The 16,692-nt window shown below is 34.3% G+C and overlaps 1 protein-coding gene and 1 non-coding gene across 2 annotated transcripts in view; one reads left to right on the forward strand and one right to left on the reverse strand.

The window, feature by feature from the left end:
* Positions 1-16,692, reverse strand: part of FSTL5 (follistatin like 5) — a 700,938-nt gene that overhangs the window by 630,649 nt on the left and 53,597 nt on the right. The gene's annotated exons all lie outside the window — the stretch shown is intronic.
* Positions 7,208-7,270, forward strand: LOC118616647. The gene has a single exon (XR_004956633.1). It is a non-coding gene; the product is annotated as a U7 small nuclear RNA (small nuclear RNA).

Raw genomic sequence — 16,692 nt, forward strand, 5'->3', positions numbered from 1 at the left:
ATTTTCTAAATCATGGTCATTGTCTTTGATAAGTATATACAAAATGATACATTAATTTGAAAATAACATAAATATAAGTGGCAAAAATAAATAAAACATGAATTTTTAATCTTTAATAAGATAGCAGTATGATAATTACCAGAGAGAAAGGAGTGGATGGAGGTAGGAGACCATAAAGGAAATATATATGGTGATGGAAAGAGACTGGACTTGGATGGTGAACACACAATACAATGTACAGATGATGTGTTATAGAATTCTAGACCTGAAACCTGCATACGTTTATTAACCAATGTAACCCCAATAAATTCAATTAAAAAAATAAAAAATACATGTGTTCCAAATTAAACTGCTCAGGTAGTGAGCAGAGATCTGCCAAAATCTTTCAATTAATCACTTTTAACTTCAGGGCAGAGTTAGACCTGAGAGTATTTCGGTGTGTTTTTATTGGAATAGGCTCATTTCAGACATTAAACTATGTTGCACAAAGTAAAAATAATGTTATGTTGAGGATGTTACTCTTGTTATATAAAAGTTGGCAAGCAAAAAGAAATGGGTTAATGCCATAACAATAAAATACTTCTAAATTACAGTAACAATAATAAAACAAAACAACAACCACCAAAAACAAACAAACAAACAAAAAACAGTGAGATACTGGTTTAACTCTCAATACATAGGGTCCATTAAATTCACAAAATTTTAAGTGATAAAATTGCCTGACTTAACAAGGCAGGAAAGAACATCTCCACCCTGCTCCCAGAATAACCCAGAAAAAAACAAAACACATAATCTGATCCTAGATTGTTGACTCCAGAGTACCTAATAAGAGTCATCTTTAATAAAAAATAAAAGAGAGAGAGAGAGAGAGAAAAGGAACTAATTTATTATTAAAAACTCAAGTACTCTGATACAAATGTCATACCCAGAAGGAAGCTGGAGTTTAGTTGGGAAGATCACAGGGATCATGTCACTTCACAGGGAAGGAGCAGCGTGGACTGTATTCAGTAAAGTAAGAAGGCAAAGGACTGGAAGCCAAGTTGTATGAATAGTGATGAATACAACTAGAGGTTTTCAGCTTGAGGTACAGAACATTTTAGGGAATATGACAGCCATGTTTGAATATTTCAAGGGCTTCTCTGTGGAAAGAATACTTGTTATTTTATGAATAATCCGCAGAGCCAAGTTAGCACGAGTAACTGAAAGTTGCAAGGACATAGATTTTAGTTCAAAATAGCACATTTTTAAAGCTGCAGTGAAGAGTTTTATCTACGTACTGGAGGGTGCAAGTTACTCAAAGTAACTATAGAGTGAGTGTTTAACAGGTATGTGTGAGAGTAATTATCCGGCAAACTGGATGATTTTTAACACATGAAAACATATAACATACTATGTTAAATTATTATTTAAGCACATAGATACTTAGAATTAGAAATTTCGATTTAACTTGGGAGTAAAAAGGATACTATTTTTATGTTAAAATCATAAGTGAGAGAGACTGAAACATTTGACTCATGCTTTTCCCTTAAGGCAGTAGTTCTTAAATTTTATCATGCGTCAGAATTATCAAGGTCAATTTAGTAGATTTGGGTGGGATCTGGGAATTCACATTTCTAACAAGTTCCCTTGGGATGCTGATGGAGTTAATTCCAGTATCATACTTTCTGAACCACTCCTTAAGGAGGTGGGTTTGTAGTATTACTGTTAACTTTCAAGCCCATTAACTTCTAGTCAGAAAACAATGCAATCTAAGCTTCAGGTTATTGTGCAGAATGGCTAGGCTTTCCAAAGAATAATTAACTAAAGCATGACAAAAATTTGCTTCTTGACAAAAAGATGTGTTTTTTTTTTTAAATTAGCAAATTTTCGATTAAGCTTTAAGGTACATGAAATTACCAACATTTTTTTTTTTTTTTATTAATCATCACCCAAGGAAATTTTTTCCATTGACTTTTAGAGAGAGAGGAAGAGAAGGAGGGAGAGAGAGAGAGAGAGACATCAACGTGTCTCACAGACAATAATTGGTTGCCTTCTGCAAGACCCCAACCAGGGTTGAGGATCAAACCTGCAACCCAGGTACATGCCCTTGACCAAAATTGAACCCGCAACCCTTTGGTCTGCAGGCTGACGCTCCAGCCACTGAACCAAACTGGCCAGGCTGAAATAACCAACTTCTTATTACGTCTTCTTCTTACACCTTTTTATTGACTTCTCAATCCTGGGACAACATTAAAAAGCTTTACCATACTATAAATACTATAAATAATACTCTCCCATTACCTCTCTGCTTCTCCTCTCGGTAAACTGAGTCACAGTCTCTGCCTATTTTCCTGTGTGTTGAAAACATCTAATCTTTGAAAATATTCAAGTCATTCTCGGAGTTTTTTAATATAGTTATCCTTCTTTTTACTAAGTAACACCAACATTTTTTCTTCTGAGTTTCAGCTGAGTTGTTTCTTCACATCCCCCATCCCCCAAACCAGGCTCAGTGGCCATTCTGTGCATTTCCATTGTACCCTGCAGTTGCCGCAGGTTTTTTGTTTGATACAAATTACCTATTTCTTTGAATGTATGTGTCATATACTGCTGAAATCTCTGCACTAATGCGTATTTAAAGTATATTAACATTGAGAGATTTAAATAATCTAAGCCTTACATAAGCATCCTCCTTAATAATCTTAAACTACTATCAGTTGTGGTTAAAAGCAAATAGATTTTCTTAATTACGTACAGAACCAGCCTGGTCTGAATAAAGATGTTGGCTCCTTCTGGGATTTCTTTCATCATAAGTTGTCATTAAAAGTTTCTATGCATCTCTTCCCCAGTCAACCTGGTGATTAAAGGGATGATTCAAATATTCCCTCTGGAAGTTCTATTCCTTTTTGTTTGGAATTCATTCTCCCAGACCCTGTTTGTGACTTCACAGATTATAGGTTTGATTTTCTTTTGCTAATATCATGTACATATTATAGTCAAACACTCACCCCATACATGACACAGGTACATTCTATCTGCTTATGTTATTGCATGATTATTTTCTTTGGTCTCTCAACATTTGCAACCAAATATTTGCAACCAGCAGAGTCTTCACCAAAATGAGTTTCCTTTTATATGGAACCATTTTCTTTATTAGTTGTATTTGAACTGTACATGTATATTTACACAAATATGTATATTTTATACTAAATACACACATATTTTATACATATATATACATAGGTATCTATGTATGTTTTATACATGTATGTATCTCTTATATATATATTTTATGCATACATTAAAAAAAATTTTTAATCCTTACCTGAGGATGTTTTTTCATTGATTTTCAGATAGAATGGGAGGGAGGGAAGGAGGGAGGGAGGGAGGGAGAGGGAGAAGGAGAGAAACATCGATGTGAGAGACACACATCAAATGGCCGCTTCTAGCACAACCCCAACCAGGCCCAAGGATGTAACTGCACCTGAGGTATGTGCCCTTGACCAAAATTAAACCTGCAACTCTGGTCCATGGGCTGATGTTCCAACCCCTGAGCCAAACTAGCCAAGGCTATGTATACATTTTTAAATTTAGAAATATTCAAAATTCTATACATATTTTAGAATTCTACATTCTCTCTTTGTATATTCTTATTATATGACTTATTACTTATAATTTCTAAGTCCAAAATACTTAAAACTGCTTTTTAAACACAAGTCAATTATCTTGTGACTTTTTAATATTTAACTCTTTCATACAGAACTCTGGCCATCAGCATAAAGGTTGTGTACCCTGACTGCACTTTAGACTCATCCAGGAAACTATAAATATCCACGTCTAAACCCAATCCCCGAAGCTCAAATTTAATTTTTTAAAAATTTGTTTAAAAAAATTAAACAGGTTATATGTCAATATTCAGAACCACTGTTTTAGAGGTCCTTAGAGTCAGTGTCCACCTATAATTCTTGAAATATTATTAAATCATTGACAAAAATCCAACAGAAATACAAAATCTTTTTCTGCAGGTTTATGCAATGTTTCACCATGAGGACGCTAAGTATGCGTTTTCTGTTGAAACACAATAGTACTCGTTATCCTTTATGGCAGGTGATAGGTAAAATTCCCTATAGATAATCATCTTCTTTGCCAGGAATTATTTTACCTGGCTTACATTCTTGATAACAACAATAACACAACAGAAATGATTTTGAAATTATTGTTATAGACTGAATGTTTGTGTGTCCTAATACTCATGTGTTGATGACTACTCTCTGCTAATAACATGGAGATATTATGGTCATTAGGAGGTGCAGCCTTTGGTAGGTAATTAGGTTGTGAGAATGGAGCCCTAAAATGGGATTAGTGCCCTTATAGGAAGAAACCTGAGAGAGCTTGCTTCCTGGATCCCCTTGCACATGCGGTGCTATAGCAGGAAGACTGCCATCTATGGACCAGAGAAAGTGCTCTCACCAGACATCAGATCTGCTAGTACCTTGATGTTTGACTTCCCAGCCGTCAGAATTGGTTATCACTTAAGTCACCTTATCTATGGCGTTTTTGTTATAGCAGCCCAAACTGATGAAGACAATCATTTTCCTACAGTTTGAAAAGGAAAAAAAAAAGGTGCATATGCTTCATTTAGAAACTTGGTCATTCTAGCTGTTGGCTCATAATTCAAAAAACAGCTGAGCCTATGTCTTCCAGAAGCGGAGCAGCTTACACGTTATAAGATTAGGTCATTCCAGTGAACATCTAGGTTCAGCAAGTCTCTATAATTAATAGTAATATGATTATGAGAAAAATAAGATATTCACAAGTGAGTATCCAGTGGCACTCAACATTGAAATGCACTAGAAGTGCAGGTAGGAAAATATAACAGTAACTTAAGACTTTGGTGTTCCAATGAATATAAATAACATCTACCACCTGGGCAGTGTGGCTCAGTGGATTGAGTATTGTCCCATGGACTGAGAGGTGCCAGTTCAATCCTGGTCAGGGTACGTCGGGGTTGTGGGCTCGATCCCCAGTAGGGGGTGTGAAAGAGACAGCACATCAATGTTTTTCTGTCTCACATCAATACTTCTCTCTCTCTAAAAAAAATCAATAAAATGTATTTAAAAAATAAAAACCAAACAAAAACCACCAAAGTATAGCAGTGCTCTATTGTTGTTGTTTATTTTGCTTTGCTGATGTTGTCATTGTTTTCTTAGGCTCAGACTCTTCGCTAATTTTTCACTTCTAGAAAATTTGGAGTAACCTAAGGACTATGAGGTAACAGGTCAAATGGAAGTTCAGAAATCCCATCATCTTTCAAATAAAGTGTAATGCTTCCCCGTGGCAAGCCATCTTTCAGAGAAATGAAGTTTTCTATAGTAAAATCTTGCTTTACTAATTATCAGCAAACATTACAAAAGTACAATGTTGAATTCCGTCCTAGGGACTGAGGAGAGAGAGCAGTTGCTTCCTTTTTTTCTATTTAGAGACTATAATTATTCACCACCATACCTAAGAGTCTATTTTATTTTAAACAATTAATTAAGACCTTTGTTGTTTAAAATAGGTACAAAGGCTCTAAGAAGTTTAAATTGATAGTCACTGTTTCTCCCATGTCAAAAGAGGAATGTATCTCAGAGAAAAACTATAAAGTTATGTGATTTGTTTATCATTAGGGTAAATTCATAATTGAAAAAGGACACTTTTTCTGAACCAGATATTGCATACTAATTCACATTGTATTATACTGTTAATAGGGGACTTAGTAAGAAATTTTGGAACCTCAAGTTTAATATTTTTTTCTCTTGAAATATGAATATTCAGTCACTTACTCATCCAATAACTGTTCTGCTCAACATTGGTAAGCAGCAGCAGTAATATAGCAGCTGCTCACATCTCATTTCTTTTCATCTAGGTGGACAAAAGGAAGATCTAGAATTAAAATAATTTCTAAGAGTGATTTGAAATATTTTAGAAAAACAAATATGCTAGCACAAACATTTTGGAAAAGTCTTTGGAATTATATGTCAAGGTTAAATCTATGCCAACCCTATTACCTTACAATTATACTCCAAGAGAAATGAGTTAGAAATGTCTAACAAAAGGCATACACAAAGAAGGTCACAATAGCCCCCAAATGGAAACAATTTAATAGTGGAATGCATAACCAATTGTGATCTTTGTGTAATAGGTTATTATAGAGTAATAAAAACAACATATTTCCACTACTTTCAACTTTAACATTGGTAGTTTCAAGAGAAGCCAAAGTCATCTGGTGTGTATAGCAGACTTAATTCTAAAAGTCACTGGAGAAGAGTTTTACGAATCGTGTTTCCCAGAACATCAGAAGGTGTTTAAAAATTTCAATAGTCCATTTAGTTGGGAAATTCTAGGTTAAGCAAAGTTTGGAATATTTCTCAGACTTTAATATACTTTTGTGCATTGTGGATTTCCACAGAAGCATAATAGGCAGTTTTCTCCAAATGACTTGGTCATTAGAATCCATTTTCAGCAGAACATTTCAGAGAAATAATGTTCTCAGGGGCAATGAATATAGACTTCTCAGTGGTGAATAAGGGGCTTTACTGTAACAAGCAAAAGGAAAAATCATGAGATTTTCAAGAACAGTTACCAAAGAGGAGCAATGAACACAATAACAGGCTTTGAACTATAGCACAGAAAACAATTTTATTTATGTTTTAAAGGGGGTGTGTTTTATTATACAGTGAAGGATTTAAATAATACCTGGGATTTCACATTGAGAATTCAAAGGTATTGCCTTTCAGGGGAGAACACGTAGTTACTTGTAATATTAAGTGTTGATGAAAAGGTTTCTATATAGGAGCTGGAAATCTAGTAGACTTTAAAGAAATATGCTTATGATGGAAATATTGTATATATAATACATATATATGTTGCATGCATGTAATGCTGTGATAGAGTGTTTTAAACATATATCAGAAAAGATATTAATGTGTTAGGCCCCTATCTACTCTTTGTTAGGAAATCAGAATTGTATTTCCAATCTATTATTATTTGCTTTTGCAACTTGGGCAGATAACAATTAGGACCTAGATTTTTATTAGCAAAATGAAGATATTAGACTTATAGACAGGTAAGATATATTTCAACTTTAACTTTCACTAATGCTTTTGTAACAGGTGTCAATGCGGGAAAAAATAGGATAGACATCTGTAATATTTTCAACAATAAAGATACATTTAAAAAAATAAAGTGGAAGTGCTTACAGCCCTTTTTGAATCTGTCTAGTAGGTCTTTCAGTTTTCACCGGAAGGCCCTCATAAAAAAATTTTTTAAAAATAGAGTGGAAACTAGTAATCTGGTGCAGTAATTCACAGATGTCTACTGACTCTTTTTGTTAGGCTCTTTAATACTTATTAATGTACGTTCCCTGTTCATAAGAAAAAAAATCATTCTGTGGACAAGCAAAGTAGCCTTAATTTTTTAAAATATAATATTGCTTAAATATAACAAGCTTAGTATGAGTTGTGACATTTATTCACATATATTTCTTAAGTATCTATAAATTTAAAAAAATGTAAATACAAAAATGTAAAAAGCTAACACTGTTCAATTGAAATGGGATACAATGGTATCCCAATGGTAAGTTGTTGAAACTATATTAACACTTGCCACATACCTATGATACTGACAGAAATGTAACATTTAGTAAAATGAGTATCTTACTTTCTAATTCTTTAAAAATGAAATAGTAGTTAATTTTAAAGACTTGTTAAAAACTTTAATACAATGCAATAAAGCAAGAGAAGTGTATTCATTATAATAGTTGTATGTTCTTTTACTCTTTGCTTTCCTAATTGAAGTTTTAATTCCTTCTTTTTAATGCTATTTCTGCCATCTCCAGTTTGCATATCATTAATCCTCTCAGAGAAGTGAGTTATAGAGATGATATACTAGGGAAATCCTATTTTAGATCTTAAATTGGGTGTGACTGATTAACTTTAGCGGCTCATAAACTAACTGCTGTAGATGAATTCCTATTTTTAACAATGAAACTTCAGTAAAATAAATATGATGTTTTAGAATAATATATATATAATTCTCTCTCTCTCTCTATATATATATATACACACGTTTAGATGTATACATATATAAATACACATACATATATTTTCAGGTATATTGTATTTTTAAAATTTATTATGGTACTTTTTATTTGTAGTGTTGTCAACACTTGTTTTGTGAGGTCTTTACAGAAGATTTATATAAACTTAATTGGCAAAGTATCTTGAGAATCTATGTAAACCAGGCGAGTAATAGAACTACATTCTTTTGAAGTACTATATTATTTGGCTCTTCCAATGACTGACCTTACTTTAACTACTAAACCATAGGAAATTTTCAATAACTGAGGTCATTGAAACATTTATCAAAATAAACTTTTTTTATGATTGAGAGATCTCATGGACATCAAAAACAATAAAGAGGCCTGGCTTGTTTGGCTCAGCGGTTGGAGCATTGGCCTGTGGACCAGAGAGTCTCGGGTTTGGTTCCCACTAGGGGCACATACAAAAAAAAAAAAAAAAAACAATAAAGAGCCCTGGCTTGTTTGGTTCAGCGGTTAGAGCATTGGCCTGGGGACTGGAGACCCCCCGGTTCGATTTCCGCTAAGGGCATGTACCTCGGTTACAGTTTGTCGCCAGCTCGGGTGGGGGTCATGTAGGTGGCAGCCACTTGATGTGTGCCTTTCACATCATTGTTTCTCTATCTCTCTCTTCCCCCCTCTCTCCCTCCTGCTCTATCTGAAGATAAATGCAAAAATGTCCTCGGGTGAGGATTAAAAACAAAACAAAACAATAAAGAAATACTATAAACATATCTATGCCCACACATTCAATAATTTAGATGATATATTCTAATTCCTTGAAAGGCACAATCTGCCAATACTCACATGAAAATAAATAGGTAATTTTAATAGATCTATTTGTGTTAATGAAATTGTATCAATAATTAAACAGAAAGTTCCAGGCCTGCTCAGATGGGTTCACTGGTAATTTCTACCAAACATTTGAGGAAAAAATTATCTCAGTCCTCTACAATCTATTCTAGAAAATAGAAACAGCAGAAATACTTCCTAACTCATTCTATGAGGCCAGTATTACTCTAATACCAAACCAGACAAAGACATTACAAGAAAACTAAAGATCAATATCTCATATAAATATGGCCTTAAAAATCCTCAATAAAATATTAGGAAGTTGAATTCAACAATATATAAAAAGAATTATAGACCAGGAACAAGTTGGATTTATACTAGGTATATAAACTAATTCAACATTTAAAAATTAATAAATGTAATACATCACATCAGCAGGCTAAAGAAGAAAAATCACATAATCATATCAACAGATGCAGAAAAAGCATTCAACAAAATTCAGCACCTATTCAAGATAAAAACTTTCCTCTCTGGGAATAAAAAAGAACTTTTTCAACTTGATAAAGAACTTCTAGCCCTGGCTGGTTTGGCTGAGCGGTTAGAGCGACGGCCTTCGGTCCAGAGAGACCCGGGTTCAGTTCCCGCTAAGGGCATGTGCCTCGGCTGCAGTTTGTCCCCAGCCCTGGTTGGGTTGTGTGGGTGGCAGCCACTCGATGTGTCCCTTTCACGTCGATGTTTCTCTCTCTCTCTTCTTCTCTCCCTCTCTCTCTCTCTCTCTCTCTCTCTCTCTCTCTCTCTTCTTCTCTCCCCCTCCCACTCTATCTGAACAAAAAATGAAAAAAAAAAAATGTCCTCATATGAGGATAAAAAATAAAAATAAAAAAATAACATCTAAAACAAAACAAAAAACCTACAGCTAACATCACACTGAAAGGTGAAGAACTAGAAGCCTTCTGTGCAAACAGAAGCACAGCAACACTCACCACTCTCACCACTACTGTTCAACACCACATAGGAATACTTAGCCAATGTAATAGTAAAATAAAATAAAAAGAAACATACAAATTGGGAAGAAAGTAATAAAACTATTTGTTTGCAGATGATCTGATTAACTATATAGAAAATTTGAGAGATCTGGCATAACAACTACTGGAACTAGTAAGTGATTTATAGCAAGTGTGCAAGGTACAGTTAATATACAGAAGTAAGTCAAATATCCTTTATACCAGCAACGAGAAAGTTGAATTTATAATTAAAAACACAATACCATTTTTATTAACAGCCCCCAAAATGAAATACTTAGGTATAAATCTGACAAAATATGCAGGAAATGTATATGAAGAAAACTATAAACTTCTGAAGGACAAAATCTAAGGTCTAAATAAATAGATATCACATGTTCATGAAGAGGAAGACTCAATATTGTCAAGATAGCAGTCCTTCCTAACTTCACATGGAGATTCAGTGCAATCCAAACCAAACTCCCAGCATGATATTTTGAGAACATTACCAAACTAATTCTAAAGTTTATTTGGAGGAGCAAAAACAAACAAACAAAAAACAAAACAGAACAGCCAACACAATAGCGATGGAGACAAACAAGGTGGAGGACTGACACTATCCATCCTACTTACAACTTATTATAAAGCTATAGTCATCAAGAGAGTGTGGTATTGGTGAAAAAAAATGGTATTGGTGAAAAAACAGACAACTAGATCAATGGAACAGAGTGAGTCCGCAGAAATATAGTCAACTGCTCTTGACAAAAGAGCAAAAGCAACAAATGGCACCGGAACAACTGACATCCAGATGTAGTAAAATGAATATGGACACACCTCAAACCTTTCACAAAAATTGACTCAAAATGAATCATGGTTTAAATGAGAAATGCAAAAACTATAAAACTCTTTTTGGATGACATAGGAGAAAACCTAGATGACTTTGAGTATGGCAATGACTTTTAAAATACAACACTAAAACCACAATCCATGAGAGAAATACTTGGTAAGCTGAATTTCATTAAAATTAAAAACTTCTGCTCTATAAAAGATGAGGTCAAGAGAACAAGAAGATAAGCCACTGTCAGGAAGAAAATATTTGCAAAAGATATATCTGAGAATGGAATATTACTCAATATGTATTATAAATGTATAAAACTCAACAATTAGTAAACTAATCACACTGCTATAATATGGGCAAAAGATCTGAGCTTATACCTACACCAAAGAAGATATACAGGTAGTAAATAAGTATGTGAAGACATGTTAAAGATCACTTTTATTCAGTTCATTGGAAATTGAGACCACAATGAAATACTAGAAGATATTTATTAGAATGACTAAAATCCCCACCCACCCACATTACACCACCAATAACTGACACGAATGTGGAGCGACAGGAACTCTTATTATTTGTTGGTGGGAATGCAGAGTGGTACAGCCACTTTGGAAGATATTTAGCAGTTTCTTTCAAAACTAAACATATTCTCACCATATTATTCAGCAGTTGCACTCTTTGCTATTTACCCAACTGAGCTGAAAATTTGTGTCTATCTAGAAACGTGCACACACACATTTATAGCAACTTTTTTATAATTGCCAAAATCAAGCAACAAAGATGTCTCTTAGTAGGTCAATGGGTGAATAAACTGTGGTGCATCCAGACAAAGGGTATTATTTAGTGCTAATAAGAAATAAGCTATCAAGTCATAAAAATATATGGAGGAACTTAAATGCATATTACTATTAAAAAGAAGCCAATCTGCAAATGCTGTATACTGTATGACTCCACCTGCATGACATTTTGGAAGAGGCAACTCGATGGCTAGTTTAGTGTTTTAACAGCATGGTTCTCTATTGCCTAGTCCAGTAAATATGCTTAGTTACCCCCATTTATTTTCCTGTCACCTAGGGCCCATAAAGCAAACTTTGCACTGGCTCTCTCTCTGAATCATCTTCTCCAGGTTGCACATTTCAATATGGTCTTGAATAGTGTTTTCAAACAGTTCCTTTGAGATGTTCGCTCCACTAATAATCACAGGCACATCAACATGTATATTGAAGAACTCAATCTGAATTATTTTGCTCAGTAACTTGTGTGTAGTAGGTACTTAATAAATACTTGTTGAAATATTGACTGAATGTGCTTTTTGTTGATAAAACCTGAACTTAAAGAAAAGTGTCAGTTTAGGGGACAGTGTGTTAAAGGAAAACAGAACTGTTCTGGGAGACAGGAAATCAAACTTCAGCTGAGCAACACCTAGCTGTTTGACCTTCACCAAAGGTCTTTGCCTTCAGGATTTTTGCTTGTTTGTTTTCTGGGTTCTCAGTTTCCCCATATATATATATATATTTTAAATGAATGGAATATTTTCTAATATTTAATAGCTCTAAAAACATTAACTCTCAGTTCACATAGAGGGGAACTGATGCCAGCAATAAGCAATGAGTTGTATTGGTTAAAAATAATACCACTCTTTTCAATTGTAGTTTATATACTATAAGGTTTTTATATCTTAAACATGTCAAATATCAAGCTCATAAATCAGGATATTTTCTTAATTTATAATAGAGCTTTGCTAATTGAATTCACAAAAGAATTTTAATAATAGAAGATGTACAGGACAACTTATAATTAATTTACACATTGGAGTAGTAGATGTAAATGCTAGCTTGCCACTGCATTAATATTAATGATTAGATAAATGCATTTTACTTAATTTGCCTGTTAAAAACAACCACAGTTTTGTATTTTGAATAGGAGTTAGCTTAATGTACTTTATTAAGGTAGATTCAGGTGAATTAATCATTTGTTTTTCTTTAGCAAACTGATATGATCTAGCACTATCCTTCCCAGAGACACAGTGAGAAAATCCAACTATACTTAAAAACAAGAAGGCTTTCTTTGAAAGTTAATCAAAAGAAAATGAACAGTAAAGAAAAAACTGTTTAACTGCATCTAGGTCTATAACAGTAAAAGGATCAATGACTCTTTAGAGAATCAGAAAGAAAGCCATATATTAATCAACTATCAAAATATTTGTGTGTGTGTTTGTTTCTAATGATTGAGTTGGGTATGAGGAAGCTCTGTGACTCAAGTCACTTAAAAATCCATGCTCAGGTGGTGGAAATATCACATTTTCCCAAGGCTGGGACATACTAGAGTTTTCCAGAATCTGACAAGCCTGACTCTAATATACTAAATGAATTTTTGACTTTATTTGACTACTGTGTCATATTTTTCAAAGCAGATGTAAATAGAATACTAATGCATCACATTTTTAACATTTCAAAATTTCAAATCTTCACTAGAAAGCAGCTCCAATTTTCAAAGTTATAGCAACATTTAAAGCTTTAATGAAAGTATTTTAAAGTGGGGTCAAAGAGGTACATGGAAGCATCTTTTTTCCGTACCATCTTAGATATCTGCAGTAACAGTTCTGCCTTCAGAATCTCAAAAAGATCAATGTTCTGTAGTAGGTCCTTATCATGTTTATTTTAGAATTCAGACATATTTCTTTAATGACTTATTTTTGTTAAGCAAAATGATTCAGTCCACACTGCATGCTAATTTTACCCAGATTAGAAAACATACCCAGGTTTGAATGAATACGCATGCAAGTAGTTTATTAAAAGATTAAGAAAGTGTGTGTGTGTGTGTGTGTGTGTGTGTGCGCGCTTCTTTTTCTTAAAGTTCTTGAAAGGACAAAGTTACCCAGGAAAAAGGTAGAAGGAAACGATCATCATGTACTGGTTTTTAAATCAAGTTTGAGACCCACTCAGCATTTAGTTTTGACTTTGGACAGATTTACTCAGTGGCAATTCTGACCCCTGTTAACGGTGGTACTCTCAGTGAGTATTGGGAGACACTCTTCCATGAGTCCCTCGTGTTTCCACATCTCATGAGCAGAAACACTGACAGCAATTTGCTTTGGACTCTCTGGTCAAAAATGTTTGTATAGCAAACAACATTGGAATATAAAAATAATGTCTCCCTCTGGAGCTCGAACAAGTGTATTTACAACCCCAGAAAACAGAGACTGAGTCTTCATTCAGAGCCAAGGGCAGGATTACTTACTATCCAGTATGATAAAGAAAATGTTTTCCTCTGGTGCAAAAAAACAGGCCTGCTTATGATCCATACAATAGAACTGGCATCCTTCAACTCGTAGATTTTCTCACATAACAGACTCCATGGTGTGTGCTGGTATTACCTGGCCCCCTTTACATTGCCCTGTGGACACTGGGCTCCAGGAATTACCTTAAACTCTAGCTACTGCTATTGCTGTGAGCAATAAACCATCCTTTATCTCGGACCCAGGAGTCTTGTGTCTTCTGTCACTGTTCATGAACTATGTATAGCAGGCTAATATCCTGGCGTGCAAAGAGGAAAATATCTCAAACTATTCACAGTTCTTGACCATATTCAGTTACTCACTGAAACAAAAGTTTACTCACAGATTTCTTATTCTACTAGTTTCTGGAAGATGAAATGGAAGCAGAGAAGCTCAGGAGAATACACCTTGTCAACAAAATCATCATTATAATATAGAGAGTCCTTTTAAGCATTTAGGTTGAGAATTATAATACTAAGAAAGTATCTACAGCATGAGTAATGTAAGTGCAGGGCAGTTCTAATAAAAAAAGTTTAACATACACCTTATGCTTTAAATTTTGCCTAAGCCTCCTAAAAGATTAAGAAAACATTTTTGCTAAAACTCCTGAAGTTTTTTAGATTCATTTCTCCTACTTATATATAATTTGGAACTATTATGTGTTCTTTGATTTTATTAACCTCACACTCCAATTCTTAATTATTTTTCAATAGTTCTTGTACAATCTCAAAATGGGAATGGGATGGAATTCGTTAATACTGGGATTTTACTTCTCAGAAAAATAATTTCAAAAATATTCTTATTTTTTAAAGTTTATTATAAAAATTTAGACTTATTAATAGTATTCAGCCATTATGATCTATATAGAATATATCAACTCATAATACTTAGTCCGTTCCTTAACATTTATTTAATTAATTTTTTGACCATTACCTCCTTTACTCCCATCGTCTCCATTTTTGCTCTCAGACAATAGTCTGAATTGCTTCCTTACCTCTGAAAACTAGATGACTATTTTAAAGGGCCTTCCCTTGAGGTTGTTTCAAGCAGTCAGATATTTTAGATGGAATGGCACAAATTTTCCTCAGTCAGAAAATAATGCTCCTGGGTTTGCCTGAAGGTTCCCCAGCCTCTGAGCAGTCATGGTTTCGATGAGTTTTTTAATGTTTGTCTCCTTCCCTCGAGTTGTCTCCTGTCACTCTTCACCAATCCCCATCTATCTTTTTTTTTTAATACTAAAATTAAAAATCACCTCCCACAAATGACTTATTTGAGTTAAACTGTACTACGGTGCACAGAGACACTCTCTGGAGTTATTAAACTATGCAAACTTTTGGCCTATTTGCACAGTAACTACTCTCGTAGATAAATACTTTTATTTAGGTTGTAAAGAAATCATAAGGCAGCTTTGGTGTGCTGGAGTAGCTCTGCATTGTAAAGTTAGAGCATTCTTCAGTCACATAAAGGTGTCAGCATTTTAAGGTCTTTAAGTGGTCCCCCTAGGCAGACTCAAACAGCACTCCTATTGGCCTAAGATTTTCCCTCAAGCCTGACTTTGATCATCCTCCTCAGTAACCAACACAGCAGTATGATCAGTACAGCAGGTAAGAAAAGGGAAGTAAGATATGGTTCCAACTGTAACAGGAGTTATAGCCAATCAATGAAAGTATATGGTAATAAGCTGAAATATTAGTACATACATATTCCAGGGTTATAAATACAACAGGAAGTTAAATTGGGATGGGAAATTATGACCTAGCAAAAAATAGAAGAAAGAAATAAGGAAGAAAAATAAAGATTAAGAAAATCCTAAATTGTGGAAATGAAACAAAGCCAAGATGGTACAGAAAAAGCAGCCCAGGATTTATGGTTAAGGGATATGAATTTAAATTCTAGTTCTGTCTTTATTGGTGAGGACAGACTATGTTATGTTGAAGATAACAAACAACACCCAAGTCTCAGTGGTTTAAACAGAACTTTCTTCCTTCTTTTCACATTTCAAGGGAATAACTAATTGCCTGCATGTTTGATTCATCCTAGTTATTTAGACACTTGGGATATTTAAGCCTCCACTATCTTGATCAGATGCTGTATGCCATGCTAGAGGCAAAAGAGAATTCAGGAGATTTTACAATGGTAATCAAATGTTCAGCCCAGATGTGCCCTGTGGCGGTTCTCACTACTCACTGGCCAGAGCTAGACACATAGTCTCATCCAACCACAAAGGGACCAAGAAATAACATTCTGTCTTATTACCATGTGATCAGAATAAGAGGAGAATAGGAAATGCATGGCATGCAGGTCAAATTACTACCCAAAGTACTCACTGAGTAACTTGTGTTAAGTTTTATATTCTGTGTATTAAATCCTAAATCCTGTTTCCTAACTTGTTCAGTATGTGAAATTCAATAATTCCTAAACGTTTGTGAATCCCAGTTTCCTCATCTATAAAACAGTAATAAAACCACTTATCACATGGGAATACTCGAAATTAAATGACCAAGTGTATTGAATGAACCTGACAGAGCACCTAGACATTCAATGCCTAGTGATACTAAGTTCTGTAAAGGCTGCTCTACATACCCCAATTCTGGTGATAGCTCAAAATTTGGGAGACGTCTGGAAGTTTATTATCCATGGAAGTTTACTGTCAACGAGACCAGCAGTTAGGGTGGTCACTATGCTTCCTAGT

The sequence above is a fragment of the Molossus molossus genome, unplaced genomic scaffold, assembly GCF_014108415.1.
Source record: "Molossus molossus isolate mMolMol1 unplaced genomic scaffold, mMolMol1.p scaffold_m16_p_4, whole genome shotgun sequence".
Classification (NCBI taxonomy): Eukaryota; Metazoa; Chordata; class Mammalia; order Chiroptera; family Molossidae; genus Molossus; species Molossus molossus.